The sequence below is a fragment of the Podarcis cretensis genome (assembly GCF_951804945.1).
Source record: "Podarcis cretensis genome assembly, chromosome: 8".
Classification (NCBI taxonomy): domain Eukaryota; kingdom Metazoa; phylum Chordata; class Lepidosauria; order Squamata; family Lacertidae; genus Podarcis; species Podarcis cretensis.
Window position 1 is genome coordinate 65,959,876 of NC_137177.1, and position 12,265 is coordinate 65,972,140.

Sequence of the window (12,265 nt, forward strand, 5' to 3'; positions counted from 1 at the left end):
AGCAGTTGCAAAGGCCCAATTTATGCGTAGGAGGACACCCTAAAATTATCTCCTAAATTATTTTCAGAGTGGAAGTAGCCACAAGGGATGTGACAGATTGTGTCAGGTTGGGGATTCTGCAGGACTCAGTCCTAGTGTCATTTTATTGGAACACAACCTCAACGTTCCAGAAATGGGTGTTGGAAAGACGCCAGGAATGAACAGGGCACAGCAGATGTGGTATAAACCTGGTAGGAGGAATGGAAGCCTGAGAACAGGATGTAATTCCAGGGGTTGGTGGTGGGGGCTGTCATTCAGCAACACCTGGGTGCAAGGGGCAAAGCTCCCCCATGCCTTCTGTAGGTGCATTCTTCATTGCACCCCTGTATTGAGTTAGGCTTGGGACGCGGGTGGTGCTGTGGGTTAAACCACAGAGCCTAGGACTTGCCGATCAGAAGGTCGGCGGTTTGAATCCCCGCGATGGGGTCCCTGCTCCTGCCAACCTAGCAGTTCGAAAGCACGTCAAAGTGCAAGCAAATAAATAGGTACCGCTCTGGTGGGAAGGTAAATGGCGTTTCCAGTGGCTTAGTCATGCTGGCCACATGACCCAGAAGCTGTACGCTGGCTCCCTTGGCCAATAAAGCGAGATGAACGCCGCAACCCCAGAGTTGGTCACAACTGGACCTAATGGTCAGGGGTCCCTTTACCTTTACCTTAGATAACATCCAGGGGACGTTCAGATTCTACAATGGCACAGTATTGTAGAAGATGGGGAGTGGAGAAGGAAAGAACTGGAATGTATAATATTCTGCACTGAAATTAAGACTGTATAAGATTCATAAATATGATGGATGTAATAGAAATCCGCCACATACAGGGGGGAAAGTGGCAGATTTCTGTTACACCCATCCTATTGAAGAAACAAGCCTGGATAATTTGAAACTTCAAATCCAGGGAATGATTCCAATCAGGGTTTTGGAACCATCCCCACCACAGATTAACATGGCTGCTCTCCTGAAATTAATCCCTGCATGCTTACAGGCAAACCTTATGGTAATGCATAGACTGATTAAGTCCAAAATGGAGTCCAAGGCTGCTGAGCTAGACAAAATGGCTAATCCCACCTCATCCAGATCCATTAATCTCCTGCATTATATTGCACCCAAACCAACCCATTGAAATGTAAAAGGACCTGTACCTGGCATCGCTCCCCGAAGCCCAGAGGAACGACTCAGCTCGGCACCGAGGCAATAACCAGCTTCCTCTCGCTTTCCTCGCCGAACAGCTCCGTGTAAATTATTTTAATGTGAATCAGCAAGTTGTAGTGGCTTAGAGAGTGCTTAAGGCAGAACAAGGGGAAACAGAGCTATTCTATTTACATAAGCTTTTGTCTCCTTATTAGACAGGCACTCTGGCATTCAGGAGATGTACTCTGGGCCCAGTGCTGTGATGTTGCTGGGATTTAATTCCTGAGGCAACATTTCCCTGGGTCCACATTGAGAAGAAGCCAAGCTAATATGGAGGCGGTGAAGAAAGACAACGAAGCGTCGGAGGGTTTCCAAGCCTGCCTTGGGGAACTGGTAGCGTTGAGCTGAAAGCAGTTATTTGCCACGGGAACAACATCCGCTTGAAATATTTCAGCGGTATGATAGCGATGGAGGCTCCCCCTCTCCCTTTTAAGGAGCACGGTGGAAATGGGGATTTGGGTTTATGGATTTTGTATAAAGATATAAGGTAGTTTGCATCATAAGGGTGTAAGAAGAGCCTGCTGGACCTGGCTCACCTAGCTTAGCATCTTGTTCTCACAGTGGACAACCAGGTGCTCATTATGAGAAACCTACAAGCAGGATCCGAGCACAAGAGTTTTCTCCCCTCCTGCGATTTTTCAGCTACTGGTATTCGTCAGCATTAGAATGCACCCAGAGTTTCAGCTCCCTCTCCAAAGTCTCGGCAGGGAAAGAGAACCTGCAGCCTCTCAAATGCTGCTGGATTACAACTCTCACTGCTAACACACCCAAGAAAACTCTCATCAAGAAAGATGGGTAACAGATTATATTCAGTGTTGTTTTTTTCTTTCTAGGAAAAACAGGTACCGGTACTGTTCAACTACAAGCGGGGGGGGGGCACTCTGCACGTGCTCAGAGGCACACTGCTCTTTCCCAATGCTGGCATCATTGCTTGGGCACCAACGAACAGTCCAGCCATAAGCAGCCATAAGTTTTGGGAGTGCTTTTGCAAGGTCAGCAGAGGAATGCTAATCACAAGCAGGCTGGAGGCTCTTATTCTTAAGAGTGCCTGCTGTTTTTGCCCTCATCCAGCCTGCAAGTTGACCTTTGCCTGCAGAGCAGCATTCCCTGCTGCCTGCCCACCCCTTCCTTGAGCAACATTACCCCGTTGTCCTTCATGGATGCCCTTCTGCAGCTTGCTGGCACGCTGTCCGGTGGGGAAACGGAGGGCTGTTTGCACTTCCTCCCCTCGCCAGGCCACACCGCCAGGCTGTACAGTAATTAAACCACGTGAGATCAAATTTTGGACATCCACGTGTGTCTACATAGCATCTGTTGCATGTTTTGGCACCTACAGATCCGATCAAGCCATATGCTGCCTACCAAAGCTCACACCACAATAAACTAGTTACGTGTTACAACCACTCTCTCCATCTATTGCTCACTCGTGTCAGCCATCTCCCACTAAGACACCCATGGCACAAAATTTCAAACTTAAAAACCTGGCAATGTTTAAAACAGGGATGCTGAGCACTCTAGAGATGCTCTTGAAAAAGCTGCCCTTTTTGTGGGGGTGGGGATTACTTCAAAACACCAACACCTACAACAAAACATGTCATTTACATTGCAGGCAATAACCCAATGCCTCCTACACTTTGTTTTCCTTATTCCCTAAATCCAAACAAAACTCATCGGTGAAAATGCTCGTGATGGGGTGGAATAAGATGAGAGGAACTGAATTTACGGACGACATTCAGTTAGCCCCCGCCCCATGACATAAACCTGCGAAGGGATTCCTACATTGCAGCAGACCCTCTGGATTCCTTCCAACTCTACAGTTCTACCATTCTATGAAAACGAGTTTTAGGGTACAGCCTAGAACCGCCCTCAACTGGGAAAGTCAGGGGACGCTCGAGAGTTAATCATAGAATTGTAGCGTTGGAAGGGACCCCAAGAGTCATCTAGACCAACCCCCTGCAATGCAGGAATCTCAGCTAAAGAATCCATGGCAGATGGCCATCCAACCTCTGCTTAAAAACCTTCGAGGAAGGAGAGTGCCCAGAGTCCAGTGCCAGAGTCTGAGATAATTAGCCATGATGGCTACGCTCTGCCTCCATGGCCAGATGTAGAAATGATTCTGTGTACCAGTTGCTGGAAACCATGACAGGGAGTGCTCTTAAACCCTGCTTGTGGGATATTGTGGTTGGCCAATATGAGAACAGGATGGTGGACTAGATGGGCCATTGGCCTGATCCAGCAGGGCTCTTCTTATGTTCTTGTAAGGCTCACAGATTTGCTGCACTTATCCAGCCCATCTACCATATCTATCCCCTATTTTCTGCCTGCTTCTCTGGACCTGGGTACCCAGGAAGACAGCTCGGATACTGACCATGACGTGAGGGAACCTGTTTCAGAGGTACAGTCTAGAGAAGAATACAGCCTTGTGCCCCCCCCCCCATTCAATATCATGCAGAAATCATGGACCCATTTTCTTACCAAGTGGATCTTTCTCTCAAAACACACATTTCTAAATGCATTTTAATCTAATGTATATTGTTGGGGAATGTTTTGGGAAAAACATGAGTTGTGCATATGATTTGATTTTTAGAACCAGTTTGTTGAGAACCCCAGCAATCTTCAAGTGCTGTGTGCATGTGAATTTTAGAATCAATGATTTAAATGTTATGGCAGAGACTGTGGTTTGGTGGATCTTTCCAAAAGCCATAAAAGAATATCTGCAGAAACCCTGGACATCACAAAAACAGAAAAAGAAAAAGAATTGTGCTTCAGTTGAAATAATGGCAACAAAAATCAGGAGCCTCTTCCCCTCAGCTGGAATCACTGGGTGTAATTTGGGGGGGGGGGCACCCATCTCCTGTGTTATTGTGTTGGTGAATACAGCTCATTTGTGGCTATTTGGGTGGAATTATATGACCATTTTATTGTCCCTGGCCATATTTTGGGTACATTTTCATCCACACTGTTCAGCAATTATTTCCCATGAAAAAGAGCTATCTTAATGGTGTTCAGAGGGAAGATGAAATAAGCAAGATGTAATGACCTCTCTTCTCAACTGTTCACAATTCGGCAACATTTTCTGGAGAGCTGTAAAAGTAGTAATGTTGCTTTGTGGCCTCTCAAGGGTGGAATAGAAGCCTGTCCTTTAAGCATAATGTTAGTTGTCACTGTATTATTTTCTGCTACTTTCTGTGTTGTGCAATTGTAGTCGCTGTGAAGGGAAGGGGCTGTGGCTGAGTGGCACATGCCAATGCACAAGGCTAAGCTTCTTACTCAATCTTTGCTCCGAATTGGGCTGAGCAAATCTATAAGGAAGGGTACATCAACTCTGTTGATGGGAAAATAGACACAGCTCAATGGTGGACCCTCTGTGACCCATGGGGCAGAGTTAACCTGTGGATGTTAACCTGTGTCACTCACTTGGAGTTGTGCAGTCACAAAGGGACATGAATCAGAAAGATCTTCTGCCTGGCCTGAAGGGGACTGGACAAATTCATGGACCAGATCCAGGAGCTCTTAGGGGAATCTGGTTTTCTAGATCCATTTTATTTGGGGTTTAAGCCCAGTTTTGACACAGAAACCACTTTGTTCACCCTGTATGATGGCCTCTGTTGTGAGAGAAAGGGGAAATATGTCGTCTTCATTCTCCTTGACCTTCCAGTGTCTTCTGATACCATCACCATGGTATCTTTCTGGCACAACTGTCCAAGTTAGGGGTGGGTGGCATTGCTTAATGGTGGTTCTGGTCCTTCTTGGATGATCATTTCCAGAGGATAGTGGAGTGCTTGGGGAGTGCTTTTCAGGGCTGTGAAGGGTTCTTTGGGGTTCAATTTCAAATCTACATGAAACCACTGAGTGGGGTCATCCGGAGGTTTGGAGTATTTTGTCAGCAATATGTTGATGACACACAGCTGTACTTCTATTTCACATCTGCAGGTCTGGCAGTGAATGTGCTGGACCTCCAGAATGGACTGGGTGAGAGCCAACAAATGGAAGCTCAATCCAGATAAGACCAAACACTTTTAGTGGGTGGTTTCCTAGACCAAATGGATGGGAGTTTTCCTGTTCGCCATCATTCTGTTCTCATGGTGGCCAAACAGATGCCTATTATGGGAAACCCTCAATCACATCTTGAGAACAAGAGCCTACTCCCGTCCTGTGACTTACAGCAACTGGTATCCAGAAATACTGATTGTGAAAGCAGAGAGCATAGTCATCATGGCTAATAGTCATCAATAGCCTTATAGTCCATGAATTTGTCCAATCCCCCTTTAAAGCCATCCAAGTTGGTGGCCATCACTGCCTCTTGTGGGAATGAGTTCCACAGTTTAACTATGTGCTGCATGAAGAAGCACCTCTGTTAAGAAGGTTATATCAAGATCAGAGTAAGCATGCTTGGTCATTACACAAACATGTGCTCATAAAATACACAAGGAGGAAAGAGTGGATGAAATGAATCAATGTTAGAAGTTCTCCCAGTAGAACCAAAAGTCAGAAGGAGAGGGACTCAAGTCAGAGTCAAGCAAAGGGACAACTATACTGAAGCTTAGTAGTCACTGGTAGCAGTCAGGGGCAGCAATGCTTCTGAATATCAGTTGCTGGAAACCACAGGAGGGGAGAGTGCTCTTGCGCTTGGTTCCTGCTTGTGAGTTGCCCTTTGGGGCATCTGGTTGGTCACTGTGAGATCAGGCTGCTGGAGTAGACGGGCCATTGGCAAGCTCTTCTTGTGTTATTTTGTTCTTGCTAAGTTCTACTCAGGCTAGATCCATTGAAATGAATGGACCTAAGTTCATGTCTATTAATTCCAATGAGTTTACTCTGAGTAGGATTAATGTTAGATGCACTCTTAAATGGAGGAAATCTTCCTCTCCCTGTCTTGGCTGCTGTGTGACATGAAAATGTCCCTTTCTCTTGCTTTGGAAATGCAGCCACAATATTGTTGCATAGCTAAACCCCAGTTCATTACACGGAAGGGTGCCTTCACATGAGTAGAGATAATCCCATATTCAACGTTGTGCACAATGAACATGCCCTCTACATCCTGATTCTCGTGTCACTGGTAGCCTCAGAGCATTAACTCCATGTAGACATTTTGGAAAATCCTCATTAACCACAAATAACTGGTTATAATTTGATTTTCTCATGTGTGGTATCAATTTACATTTATATCAAAATGCCTGTTGGTCTCAGGAATCTCATTTTCTAATTACCCCTGGCTAAAGATTACCCAGCTGAGGTCCTTTGTTCACACAATGACATTCTAATAATATGAAAGTTGCTTTTAAAATCTAGCAGAAGGGCCCATGAGAAGCAAAGGTGAACCTCTATGCACTTCACACTGATTTGTTTCAAACTTACTGACGTTGCCATTTTGAATTCAAAGTTGCAGTTTGAAGCTGGTTAGGAAACTGTGGGTTTTCCCAAAGAATGATAATTACTGCAGTTTTGTGAAGGATTATATTGTCAAATCTTCTTAATGATAAACTCCTGGTCCTTTCATACACACCACAGCAACTTAAACCAGTTTCTGCTTTAAAAAAATTGAGCATTTATATTGGGAGTGCGATGGATATTGTCATCTCTCCGCTGCCAGGAGGGGAATGATCATGGCTCAGTGATTAGAGCACCTGCTTTGTAAGCTGAATGTCCCAGTTAGGCTGAGGTAGGGACCAAAAGAGAAGACAGGTTGCACAACACCAGTGGCCATGGGCATGGGAGTGAGAAGGGAGGGACAGTAACAAGGGAAAAGTCATGGTTTAAAATAGCAGCAGAAGTTTGTGTAAAGCAGGGATGGAGGGACATAAAGGAAAATGGGAGATCAAAATAACAACAGGTGTTGGAGTAGCAACTTTGACATAAGTGATGCAATGTGGGCAATACTCAGTTGGGTCAGAACTGTGAAATTCCATGTGTGAATCTGTTTAAAATGAATTCCTTGATTGCAGTATCCTGTTCCCAAAGAGGCTAACTAGGAAATCCCCAAAGAGGGCATGGGAGCAATCCTGTGGTAACAGCATTAATTATCTGTGCACTACATTGTCTGTGCATCACTTTCCCTGTCAATTTGTACAGTTTTAATGATGGTATCTCTTGGCACTAATGGAAGAATAGTGTCTGCTGGCTTTCAGGTCTCTTAGAACCCCTTCAACCTCCCTAAGTAGCACCCCCTCTAGAAAAAAATCCCACACCTCAGACTTATTGGAAGACTTCAGCTTGGAGGGAAAAGGCAGGCACATCCAATAATTATCCCAAAAAGGCTTGAGTTAATAATCAGCGTTAAAATAATAATCACACATTTTACAGCCTCGCTCGAGCTCAGCCTGCTGGGAGACAGAGAGATCTGCCTACCCACTCGTATTGATGCTAATGGGATTTATGTGTCTCTAACAACCTAATAGCCCTCGTAATTTTTACATTGTCCACATTAAAGAGTGGCAGGTTTCTGCTCGCTGCTTATTGTAACACAATCTCAGACAGCTTCCATTAGAGCAATCAGATATTTATTTTTCGAAAGATGGACAAATGGTTAATTTGCAGGCATTTGGGGAGAAGTCGGAAACTTTTGAGATGTCCATTCTGAAAGTTTGAAGCAAACCTTTTAAAAATAGTGATAGAATGTACACATGAAAGGAGAGAGAGAGAGAGACTTTGCATGCTATGCACACAATGCCATCCTTAATGTTGAAGTGAAGAATCATTGATTGGCTGGTATCCATTGCAATTTCAACTAAAGAAGACCTATCCATTTCAATGGGTTTACTTCGAGCAAAACTTACTTGGACACAACTCATAAACTCAGGCATGATCTCAATGGTCATTTAGGCCAATCCATAAAATCCACAACCACAGCAATCTTGAAAGATGGCCATGCAGTCTCTGCTTTAAAACTACTAATGAAGGAAATATCACCAGAGCTGTGTACAGTTGTTGTTGCCCCCTGTTTGACCTAGGGCCCCAGCCCAGAAAACACCTGGCCCAGACCTGGCCCTGTATCAGTTTGTGGGTGGGGCAGCTTTCCCACTGAATATAGGGTCACTTGAAGGAAAAGCCCTGCCACCCTTTTTTTTCAAGCCATCTGGTGAGTATGGGTCTTTGTTCAGCCACTACAACCTGCTGGGAGCTCTCCAGGGTCCTGATTTGAGAGAGACCTGGGAGGGGAGGACTTATCCATTAGAACAGGCATGGCCAAACTTGGCCCTCCAGATGTTTTGGGACTACAACTCCCATAATCCCTAGCTAACAGGACCAGTGGTCAGGGGTGATGGGTGATGGGAATTCTACTCCAAAAACATCTGGAAGACCAACTTTGGCCATGTCTGCATTAGAACATATGTTCTTGAATTCCAGGTCCCATCAGCCCAAGCCAGCACAGCTAATGGTCAGGGATGATGGGTGTCATAGTTCAGCAAAATGTGGGAGGTTACCCATCCTTGATTTAGATCCTGGGCTACCAAGAAGCTTAAGAATATAAGAACAGTTCTGTTGGGTCAGGCCAATGGCCCATCTAATCTAGAATTCTGTTCTCACAGTAGCCAGCCAGAGGCATGTGGGAAACCTGCAAGCAGGACCTGAGCCCTCTCCCCTGCTGTGTCTTCCAGCTGTTGGTGTTCAGAAGCATTGTTGCCTCCAACAGTAGATGCAGAGCATAGCTTTGCACCATTTACTGCTGCATTTAACAAGCCAGACTCTTCTCAATGGCTGTCAGCCCACTGGAGTATCTTATGTATCTAATGGATTATCAATACCAATCTGGTTTGGGTGGCAATCTAATCCCATTAGGCGACAGCTCTTTTGATCTAATTCCAATCTCCCTTCAGGCTGGGGTGTGAGCCGAGCTGCCATTAGATGCTCTTAATTCCACCCCACTCCAGTTTTTAAATGGCCTGACTATTAGTGAGCTGGAACATTGCAGGAGTCAGACTTTTATGGCAACTCTCCTGCCATTAAGCAGTTTGGGGCTATCCATCACTCCCAGGGTGAAGTGTGTATTCAGTGCTGCGTATATAGCTAATTGGAAGCCTTGAGTGCCAATTAATGGGATGCTGAGGTATGGAGGAGCAGCAAGTTGCTGGCAAGTGTATCTCCTATGTGACTGGCAAGGTGGGAAACTTGATCCATCCCTAAAATTGTTAGGGAAGGCTCATGGTTGGTTTTCACATTAGAACAGAAGATGAGCTTTGCTGAACAGGCCAAATACTGGATAAATCCACCTTCCTGTGTCTACCCTATCTCCAAGTTGCATGCACTGATGTGAAAAAACCACGAATGTTATGGCAATTAAATATAGATGGCTAGATGGAGCAAGCTTGTTTTCTGCTGCTCCAGAGGGGAGGAACAGAACCAATGGATTCAAATGACAAGGAATGGTATTCTGACTAAACATTAGGAAGAACTTTCTGGCAGTAGGTGCTGTTGGATGGTAGAATGGGCTACCTCAGAAGGTGGTGGACTCTCCTTCATTGGAGGTTTTTAAACAGAGGTTGGATGGTCATTTGTCAGAAATTCTTTAGCTATGATTCCTGCATTGCAAGAGATTGGACTAGCTGACCCTCAGGTCCCTTCCAATTCTATAATTCTATGATTCTCTTTTTTAAAAAAAGAAAGCAAAAATTAAGGGTTGCTACCAAGCACACGCACACACAATCCATAAACACACAACCCCCAGGATCAGCGCATCCAAATCCCATGCACTTCTGTGGGGGAAAGAAAGGGTTATGGCCATTCTGGTTCCCAATGAAAAGTCAAGGATTCAGATTTCCACCTATTGATTCAGATCTGGGGGGTCCAGATTTGGTCCAAATTGATCTGAATCAAGTAAGCTCCCAATCCAAATTGCCCCATTGGGCCCGAAACATAATTGGAGGGGGAGCTTGTGTATTCCTACAGGACATATACTTTCCAGTGCTTTCCAATGCATATACCAGTAAAATGCATATTTTGTGTGTGTCTCTCTCTCTCTCTCTCTCTCTCTGTGTGTGTGTGTGTGTGTGTTTGTGTGTTGCATTGCATTGCATTGCATTGCATTGCATTGCATTGCATTGCATTGCATTGCATTGTATTGCAAAAACCAGAGTAGTGTGTAATCAGACAGGGAGTTATGCTCTGGTCTACAATCAGATTGGGACCATGTGAAAAGAGGACCTAACCTGTCTCTAGTTTATACCACACTCCTGTGTAGATCTATCTCCCTTCCTTGTTTGTTGTGTAATTTCATGCACAGTTCCAAGGGTGGGGGAAGGAGGAGGGGGATCCTACCAGACTAAAACTCAAGCTCCATGACATTAAGAGGGTCATTACAATGTTAGCAAGGCAGCTCTGTTTTCCTAAGCTGTCATTAACAATGCAATACAATTAGAGTGGAGGCTGAGGATGATTTATGATGCTAGCCCTCAATAAATTTTAGAGGGCAATGGGTTGGGAGGGAAGCGGGGAGAATGGCTGCTGCTTACTTCATTGCAGCAACTGGAACAATCTCTCTGGATGGTTGGCAGGAAGGATTCCCTTGGAGGCATCAAACTGAGCTGCTAAACTGCAGAGAGATTTATGTAACTATTTCATTCAGAATGCAGGACCACAGGAATCTCTACTAGGGCTGTGCATGGCCCACCCGGCCTGGATCCGACCCCAAAGCAATTCAGAGGTAGGGGCTAATGATTAATTAGGATATTACAACCCCTAATTGGACATACAGCTGGTAGATGAGCAGGGAAAGGATAGGTTATGCTTCCTCCCTCCTTCTTGACTGCACTGCAGAGAGCAGGATGGCTCAGTCCTGCTGGGTGCTGCTGTTTCACCAGAGCATTCTGAACAGGAAAGCAGATCCCTGCAGCCAGCAGGACTGAGACCTCTGCTGCCCAGCTGCTGAGGGGAAAGTGAAATCCTACCAGGTGCTGCTTCCCAAGTTGGCAAAGCAGCACCCTGCAGCCGACAGGATTGATCAGACTAGGAACAGGCACCCACCATCAACGCTCAGTGCAGGGCTACTTGAAAGCCCTCAAGCAAAGAGCCCCTCACTTCTGCCTTTCTCTCTTTCTTACCACCCAACATGCAACCTTTTGACAGCCCAGGATCACTCTGGGCAGCCTGACCCAACCTGAGGCAATCCAGAGGTATCTCAGTCTGAATGACTTGAAGCCTGGATCCCCATAAAGTGACCTGATTTGGTTCAGGATTCATTCAATTCCAGCACACAGACCTAATCTCTGTAGTGCCTTACAAAGGGTAAACTGGGTGGTAGCGTATGTCTCAGTGATACTAGGGAAGGGTTCTAAATATTCATTGGTGATGCTATGAAAGGAAACAGATATAGGAATAACTTCTATTATTATTATTAGTAGTAGTAGTAGTAGTTAAATCAAACAACTGGGAGCCCACAGAGAACCCAGAAGCAACAAGATCTGAGCCACTCACTCCCCTTGTAATTTAAATTATTTTCCTTCTACCTATAGGTTAATGGAGCTTTCTTCCTCTAGATGGTTTCTGACTCACATTCATAACTTGCTTTCAAATTTAGCAGGACTGGGGACAGAGTTTTTATTGAGATAAATAAGTTCTTTGAACACTTCAAAGACAGAAGCTATTCACGAATGGAATCACTTGCTAAGTGACTCATCCACACCTGCCTCAGGAACCCAAGCACATTATACAGGCCATGTTCGGGGGACAAATACAATTTATATGCACACACAAACACAGGAAGTATCCTTATACCATGTCAGTCCATTGGTTCATCTAGTTCAGTATGTTTGGCAATGGTCAGCAGCGGTTTCCCAGGATTTCAAAGATGGATTTCTTCTCTGCATCTATTTCTTCTTTCTGCTTGATCCCTGCTCCCTGATGGCCCTGGATTGCTCAGGGATATCCAACCCAACCTGCAACTATCTGGAACTGTCTCAGATAGAATGGAGGGACAAATACAGTGGGGTGACACTTGGATCCTGCCCCCCGAATATGCCCAAATAAGTCAGCATCTTGGCCAAGTCTGATGCCTGGCCCTAGTAGCTAGTTCTGTATTCAGTGAGACGAGTCTCTCCATTTAAAAG